This window comes from Hyperoodon ampullatus (genome assembly GCF_949752795.1).
Source record: "Hyperoodon ampullatus genome assembly, chromosome: 4".
In the NCBI taxonomy this organism is placed as follows: domain Eukaryota; kingdom Metazoa; phylum Chordata; class Mammalia; order Artiodactyla; family Ziphiidae; genus Hyperoodon; species Hyperoodon ampullatus.
Window position 1 is genome coordinate 120,022,288 of NC_136917.1, and position 9,182 is coordinate 120,031,469.

The window sequence follows — 9,182 nt, forward strand, 5'->3', positions numbered from 1 at the left end:
TGTTAGGCTTTAAGCCATATCCTTTATTTCCTTTTTTTTAAAATGAATAATTTCCATGTTTAAAATATCCTGTGTAGTGGAATGTCTTTGGGCTTTTAAAATTTTAATTCTTAAAAATCTAGGAAAAACTATGGTGTCCGAAAGAACATATGTATTAGGGTAAGGAAGATCTCTAGGTTGTAATTAATCATTAAAATTTAAATGCAGGGGACTTCCCTGGCAGTCCAGTGGTTAGGACTCCGCCCTTCCACTGCAGGAGGTGCAGGTTTGATCCATGGTCAGGGAACTAAGATCCCACATGCCACACAGCGTGGCCAAAAAAAAAAATATATTAAATCCAAAATTCAATGTTCTTGATTAAATTTTAATGGCACTTACTTAAATGAACTCATTGTTCAGATAAAGCACTTAATTTTTAACTTCAACATGATTCTTTAGGTAAATTCTTAATTGCCTTTGGTGATGAGGACCTATTAAAAAAATTCAATTGAAGAATTGAATTATTTCTATGGAATTGTCAATCATGGTTTTCTATTAGATCAAATTGAGTAAAAACACTTATTAAACTGCTTCTTACAACTTTATCTACTGAAGTACTACTTGCTATATAGTAATCACATATTGGAATATATTGTCTTTACAGATGGCCAAGTCATGAAAATATTACTGAGAAAAGAAGAATGACTATAAGTTGCTCAAATGCACTTCCCTATAAATTCCAGAAAGATTTAAAACCTACTACACACTTTTCCTTTTGCTCCTTAAGACCAAACAAAAACCTTTTAGATAGCCCTAATTAGCTAATACACATCAAAAGATCACAGGTAGCCTTTTATTGGACCATTTGCCTGGGAAAATTGATTTTAAAATAACATGACTTTTATAGAAATACTTTCTATGTCACATACTACTCTTGCTCCTTTATCAGTTGGATGTGACTTTGCTTGCTGGTATATCAGTACAGGAGCATTTCCTTGCACTATGGTTTGGTGGTTGCACGAAATTGCCTTCCAACCTGGCTACAATCAAGACACAGTGCTATTGGGAATTCCCTGGCAGTCCAGTGGTTAGGACTCCGTGCTTCTACGGGGGACCTTGGTTCAATCCCTGGTCAGGGAACTAAGATCCTGCAAGATGCTCGGTGAGGCCAAAAAATAAAAAAAAGACACAATCCTACTGAATACTTGCCTTTTATAAACTTGTGTCACAAAGGCTTTTGTCAAGGACTTTTGGGTGGGGGAGGGCCTCAAGGCTCATTTGGCCTTGTACCACTCAAAGTATCTATTAGGGTGGCTTACGAATGGACATTTAATATAGAGTTATGTATTTTAATGTATGCTTGAAGAAATTTAACCACATCTAACCTGTGATTCCATGGTATAGTGAAATTTCTGTTTGCAAATAGAATCATTAGTTAACTTATTAATAACTACAACAATTATTTGAAAGGATGAGATACTCCAGAGTCCAAGGAAAAGTTGAAGACTTAAGGCTTTGGAAAGGTCAAGAGTTAGAACAGCTCCAGGTACTATGAGACAGTTCTTTCCCACAGTGCTGATATCAGGTTGAAATTCTGACAACCATTTTTAGTATTTATGTCACACACAGTGCCTCCAAATGGACTAGTTTGGGTTATGTGTACACTCAGTGAGAGGAGTGCAGGTTGCCTATGTTGACAGTATAACTAAGACTATCCAGTGAGGACTAGGTGGTCCCCCAAACAAACCTGGGGTCCTGTTGCCAGAAGGAAAGGGGAATGGATGCTGAGCAGTCCAATACTCTTATTCCAAGGCTATGACTGTAGTTTGAAAATACAGATAAATGATATGGCAAATCATGGAGGTAGTAAGTGATTGTGTGAGGTGTGGGAAACTATGACAAAGCTTAGAGCATTCTTCTCTCTATTAACTTTCAAACCCCCAAAATGCAATGCCTACTCATTATAGAAAATTGGGAAAAGGCAACAAAAGGGCTAAAAGAAATTTAGCAATATATTAGGCAGTTACTTAAAAAACTAAACATACTCTTTCTATATAACCCAGTAGTTGCACTCCTGGGTATTTATTCCAATGAAATGATAATACAGAGCATACATTTTAAATGTACATGTTGATTGACCTTTACATATAAATATTCCACCCAGATCAAGATATGTAGACATTTCTAGCACCCTAACAGGCTCTCTGTGACCACTTTAGATTATACCCTCTATCAGATAATACCTATCACCATGGATTAGTTCTGCCTGTTTTTAAATTTCATGTAAGTGGAACCATCCAATATGTACTCTTGTGAGTTTGACTTCTTTGCTCAACATTGTATCTGTGTGACTCCTTTGTCATGTGTGTAACAGTAATTCAGTCTTTCATTGCTGTGTAGCATTCTGTTATATGAAGATACCATGATTTAGTTATTTACTTTTCATGGACATTTGGATTGCTCTTAGTTTGTGGCTATTATGAATATTTCTGCCATAACATTTATATAGATATCTCTTGGTGGTCATAAGCACTTATTTCTGTTGAATATATGCCTAGGAGTGGAATTCTTGGTCATATTTGGGGTATATAAAATAGTTGTGTATTTCTCTCAATGCTCATGTAAACGTGTGTGTGTGTGTGTGTGTGTGTGTGTATAGATATGTAAAATTAAGGGAGGTGGGGAGTTTCCTAGGGCTGCCATAACAAATCACCACAAACTTGGTGGCTTGCAACAACAGAACTTCATTCTCTCACACTTCTAGAGGGCAGAAGTCTAAAAGCAAGGTGTCAGCAGGGCCAGACTTCCTCTGAAGGTTCTAGGGGAAAATCCTAGCTGGCCTCTTCTAGCTTCTAGAGGCTTCAGGCTTTACTTGGCTTGTGGCAGCATAACTCCTATCTCTGCCTTTGTCTTCACGTGGTCTTCTTTTCTCTGTCTTCTTCCTGTCTCTTCTAAGGACATTCATCATTGGATTTAGGGCCCAGTCTAATCCAGGTGATCTCATCTCAAGATCCTTATTACATCAGCAAAACCATTTTCCCAAATAAGGTCACATTCATAGGTGTCTGGTGGACATATCATTTTGGGGACCACCATTCAACCCAGTACATGTGAGTTTTTTTAAACAAAAATGGGAAACTTAGTTGTAACTTGGTACTTTTTTGAAAATAGCCATGGCTACAGGTCAGTGCATACAGATCTAACCATGGTATGGTTGTACGGTAATTTATCCAGTCATTTGCGTACTCATGGACAATCAGGATGTTTGGAAGCTTTTGTCACTATGAACAGTTCTGTAATGTATATCGGCGTCCTTATCCCCATGTACTGGTGCATTTATTTCTCTAAGAATCACTTCTTTTTTTTTTCAAATTAATTAAATAATTTATTATTTATTTTTGGCTGTGTTGGGTCTTTGTTGCTGTGCGTGGGCTTTCTTTAGTTGTGAGCAGGGGCTACTCTTCGTTGTGGTGCACAGTCTTCTCATTGCAGTGCCTTCTCTTGTTGTGGAGCACGGGCTCTAGGCGAGCGGGCTCAGTAGTTGTGGCTCCAGGGCTCTAGAGCACAGGCTCAGTAGCTATGGCGCACGGGCTTAGTTGCTCTGCGGCATGTGGGATCTTTCCGGACCAGGGCTCGAACCCGTGTCCCCTGCATTGGCAGGTGGATTCTTAAGCTCTGCACCACCAGGGAAGTCCCAAGAATCAATTCTTAAAGATAGGATCCCTAGGGCAAAGGTATACTTGTTTGTAATTTTAACAGATATTGTCCAACAAGAGTTTAGTTCTTTATATCCCCATGTCCTCAATAACATTAGATATTATTAATCTCTAATAATTTTTCCGACCCGAGTGAAAAATGGTACCTTAGGGTTTTTTTTAGTATAATTTTATTACAAATTTTTTTTAAAATGCAACATTCTCACTCTAGAAAACCCCAAATTTACTATTGATACTAATTTCTATGAGTTTGCTGTGCTACCATACACAAGTCAAGAAGTTAAAGAAACCATTAAGGGCTTCCCTGGTGGCGCAGTGGTTGAGGGTCCGCCTGCCGGTGCGGGGGACACGGGTTCGTGCCCCAGTCCGGGAGGATCCCACATGCCGTGGAGCGACTGGGCCCGTGAGCCGTGGCCGCTGAGCCGGCGCGTCCGGAGCCTGTGCTCCGCAACGGGAGAGGCCACAACAGTGAGAGTCCCGCGTACCACAAAAAACAAACAAAAAAACAACAACAAAACAAAACAAAACAAAAAAAGAAACGATTAAATATTCAGAAACATTCAACATCAGAAGCTTTAAAATCTAACTGTATGTAATAACCCCTTGAAAAGCTACAACCTGCATTTTAAAAAAAGTATTTTCTATACAAAGAATCTTATCAGCTATACAAAAATCTGTATAGTTTTTATACTGAAGCTAATATTGAGCTGCACTTGAATTCACATTCTTAGCAAAACAACTGCCTGAGCACACACGCACACTCCACACACATCATTACAGGATAGTCATTTATTCCTCATCTTCATCCTCTTCCTCCTCATCTTCATCTTCTCCCTCTTCCTCCTCATCTTCTGGTTCATTCTTCTTGAAGCCTGTTCTTTCCCGCTTCACTCTTGCCCTTGGCACGGTATGCAGCAATATCCTTTTCATATTTCTCCTTTAGCTTAGCTGCTTTCTGTTCATAGGGTTGTTTACCTTTGGCTGACTGCTCAGACCACATTTCACCCACTTTTTTTGCAGTATCTCCAACGGATAAGCCAGGGTGTTCACTTTTGATCTTTGGGCGATGTTCGGAGCAAAACCGGAAGAAGGTAGAGGGAGGCCTTTTAGGCGCATTGGGATCTTTTTTCTTTCCCTTCATGTCACCTTTGGGAGGAACATAATTTTTCATCTCCCTGTCATAGTGAGCTTTGTCACTTTTTGCCATATCCTCAAATTTGGATTTTTCCTTGGCAGACATGGTCTTCCATCTCTCGGGACATTTCTTGGAGAACTCGGCGAAGTTGGCCGAGGAGTCGGGGTGTTTCTTCTTGTGCTCCTCCCGGCAGGTCTGCACGAAGAAGGCATACGAGGACATCTTGCCCCGCGGCTTGTTGGGGTCGCCCTTCCCCATGATGGTGCTGTTGCTGCGGCGGCGGCGGCGGCGCGTCCACCTGGCGGTAGCTTTTCCTCCGAGTACCGCGCAGTGGCCGGGTCAGACCGCGACGCTGCTGCCTGTGGCTCCGGCGCGAACTGGTCCGTCGCTAACGCAATCCTCCGCCTCTTGTTTTGCAGACTTCTCCGCGCCTGGTATCTTAGTTTTTAATTTGCAATTCTCTGACCAGAGAGGTTGAGCATTTTTTTCATATATTTATTGGATATTTGGATTTTCTTTCTTTTTAAATTTTTATTTATTTTTATTATCAGATTGATTGATTGGCCATGTGGCTAGCAGAATCTTAGTTCCCCAACCAGGGATTGAACCCGGGCCCTGGCAGTGAAAGCACTGAGTCCTAACCACTGGACTGCCAGGGAATTAATTCCCTGGATTTTCCTTTTTTTGGGGGGGGGGTATATATATGTATATTTCAACATTTATTTATTTAGTTGCATAGGATCTTAGTTGTGGCACGTGGGCTCCTTAGTTGTGGCATGCAAACTCTTAGTTGTGGTATGCATGTGGGATCTAGTTCCCTGCCCAGGAATCCAACCCAGGCCCCCCGCATTGGGGGTGGACTCTTAACCACTGCACCACCAGGGAAATCCCATGGATTTTCCTTTTTGTGAAATACCTATGTTTTTTCTCTCTTCTTTATGCTTTTTGTTTCACTTAGTCTTCACATGTAGGTACTATGGTTATGTGCATTTTTATAGATTTTATACAAATTGAGATTTTGGTTAAGGAATTTACCCAAGGTCACCCAGCTAGTAAGTGGCAGGTTAAGGATCTAAATCCAAGCAGACAGAATACAGAGCTTCCAGAATATGGGCATATCTTCATATTTATTGGCCCTTTTGGTTTTTTCTTCTATGAATAGCTTGCTTTGCTGTTATTTTTATTTGACAAAGTTTTTCTTTAATATAAAAGAATATTCGTTTCTCTTATGTTACAAATATTTTCTAAACTATTGTTTGTCCTTTCATTTTATTTATGTTGCTTTTGCCAGAATTTTTATTCACATGACCAAATGCCTAGTTTCTTTTTTTTTCCTTTTTTTAATTGAAGTATAGTTGATTTACAGTATTGTGTTAGGTGTACAGCAAAGTGATTCAGTTATACATATATATACCCATTCTTTTTCAGATTCTTTTCCCTTATAGGTTATTACAAAATATTGAGTATAGTTCCCTGTGCTATACAATAGGTCCTTGTTGGTTATCTGTTTTATATATAATAGTGTGTATATGGTAATCCCAAACTCCTAATTTATCCCCTCCCTTTCCCCTTTGGTAACCATAAGTTGGTTTTCTACATCTGTGGGTCTATTTCTGTTTTGTATATAAGTTTATTTGTATCTTTTTTTTTTTAGATTCCACATATAAGCAATATCGTATGATATTTGTCTTTCTCTGGCTTACTTCACTTAGTATGTTAATCTCTGGGTCCATCCATGTTGCTGCAAATGACATTATTTCGTTTTTTTATGGCTGAGTAGTATTCCATTGTGTATATATACCACATCTTTTTTTTAATTTATTTTATTTTTGGCTGCGTTAGATCTTCATTGCTGCACACGGGCTTTTCTCTGGTTGTGGCGGGGGTGGGGGGGTGCTGCTCTTCGTTGCCATGCACAGGCTTCTCACTGCGGTGGCCTCTCTTGTTGCGGAGCATGGGCTCCAGTAGTTGTGGCACACGGGCTCAGTAGTTGTGGCTCGTGGGCTCTAGAGTGCAGGCTCAATAGTTGTGGCACAAGGGCTTAGTTGCTCTGCAGCATGTGAGATCTTCCCGGACCAGGGCTGGAACCCATGTCCCCTGCATTGGCAGGCAGATTCCCAACCACTGTGCCACCAGGGAAGCCCTATACCACATCTTCTTTATCCATTCATCTGTCCATGGACATTTAGGTTGCTTCCATGTTTTGGTTATTGTAAATAGTGCTGCAATGAACTTTGGAATGCATGTATCTTTTCAAATTATGTTTTTCTCCAGATATATGCCCAGGAGGAGTGGGATTGCAGGATCATGTTGTAGCTCTATTTTTAGCTTTTTAAGAAACCTCCATACTGTTCTCCATAATGGCTGTACCAATTTACATTCCCACCAACAGTGTAGGAGTGTTCCCTTTTTTTCACATCCTCTCCAGCATTTATTACTTGTAGACTTTTTGATAATTGCCATTCTGACGAGTGTGAGGTGATACCTCATCGTAATTTTTAATTAAATGCCTAGTTTCTTTATTAACTGAAGATGCAAACTGACAGCCCACAGACTTGTCCTGACATGTTAAAAAAATTTTTTTCCACTTTTTCTTAAATTGAAGTATACTTGATTTACAATGTTGTGTTTATTTCTACTGTACAGCAGTGATTCAGTATTCTTTTCCATTATGGTCTATCACAATATATTGAATATATTGAATATAATTCCCTGTGCTATACAGTAGGACCTTGTTTATCCATTCTATATATAATAGCTTGCTTCTGCTAAACCCAAACTCCCACTCCATCCCTCCCCCCTCCCCCCCAAAAAATTTTTAATATGAACTTGAATGCCTTTGGGCAGGGAGTGGGTGGAATGAGTTGGGGTGTGTGTGGAGGGATAGTCTCAAGGTAACTGATTACAGTACCCACCACCCCTTATTGCTTACTCCTCTTTAACTCATCTCCTTTACCTGCCTGACACCCAAAATGTATTCGAGTTTTCAATCCTTGCATAGTTTCTTATTTCTATCTTAAAATCTCCTCCATCCCAAGTTTATAAAAGTCACCCAGAATGTATTTTGGTATATGATGTGAGGGTAATGAATCCAAGCCTTACATACTGGATGACTAATTAGATCTATGTCATTTATGAATTATACTACCATTTGTCCATAATATCATTCAAATATTCTTCCAAAACATCATTTGGAATTTTCAACTTTCTGCTGCGGTAATAGTTCAGTGAGCAGTCTTTTTGTTTTTGTTTTTGTTTTTGGAGTGTAGTTGCTTTACAATGTTGTGTTAGTTTCTGCTGTATAGCAAAGTGAATCAGCTATACGTTTACATATATCCCCTCTTTTTTGGATTTCCTTCCCATTTAGGTCACCACAGAGCATTGAGTAGAGTTCCCTGTGCTATACAGTAGGTTCTCATTAGTTATCTATTTTATACACAGTAGTGTATGTATGTCAGTCCCAATCGGTGAGCATTCTTATACACAAATCACTGACACATCTCTGATCTCCTGACCCTAGACTCTGAAGGTAAGGTAAGGGTAAGGAACTAATTAGTTTTGGCCTTCTCTTTTGTTTATTCGCTATTCTACATGACAATACCAATATATATTATCCTAACTGGAAACTTGATCACTAGTCATTTGAATCCTTTATTTTATCATCAGCAACTTCCAAGAGTCACCGAATGTAGGTTTTCGGTATGAGAATTCCATATGCGCAAAGATTGGTTCCAGTTCATGAAATTAATTTTTTTTCTTCTAAGATTTATTTTATAACCGTGTTAAGAAAAGTTCTATATCAGGGACTTCACAGTGGTTAAGAATCTGCCTGCCAATGCAGGGGACCCGGGTTCGAGCCCTGGCCCAGGAAGATCCCACAGGCCACAGAGCAACTAAACTCGTGTGCCACAACTACTGAAGCCCGCGCTCTAGAGCCCGTGCTTCAGAGGAGAAGCCACCACACTGAGAAGCCTCCGCATCGCAATTAAGACCCAGCGCAGCCAGAAATAAAACAAATAAATTTTTAAAACGTTCTACATCATTGTTGGTTAGATTACACAGCAGTCTGCCTTGAAACCAGTATGATGTTCTCAAGGTCATCAAAGACATTCTGTCCTTTTAGTTCTTCAGAGAAAAAAATGGTTTGACTTCTAATTTACTTCTTGCCATGTAAGATTTAAAAGCAAATACTTATACATCAATTTATTTGTGCAGCAATTAATCTGTGAAGCCATGATTTGCTGTTAACTTTAATCCAAACTGCCTGTTAGCATTTCACCATAACTTTAAAACTGCACCATGTGACAGTGGGAAGGCTACTTTAGGCAAAAGAGCTATTGCCAGCAAAGAGT

General features: G+C 39.6%; 1 pseudogene across 1 annotated transcript; it reads right to left on the bottom strand.

Moving 5' to 3' along the window:
• Nucleotides 1–4,484: 4,484 nt before the first annotated feature.
• LOC307052679 (high mobility group protein B2-like) lies at nucleotides 4,485–5,088 on the bottom strand (annotated as a pseudogene). Its single transcript has one exon. The product of its transcript is annotated as a high mobility group protein B2-like (transcript).
• Between the last annotated feature and the right edge of the window lie 4,094 nt (nucleotides 5,089–9,182).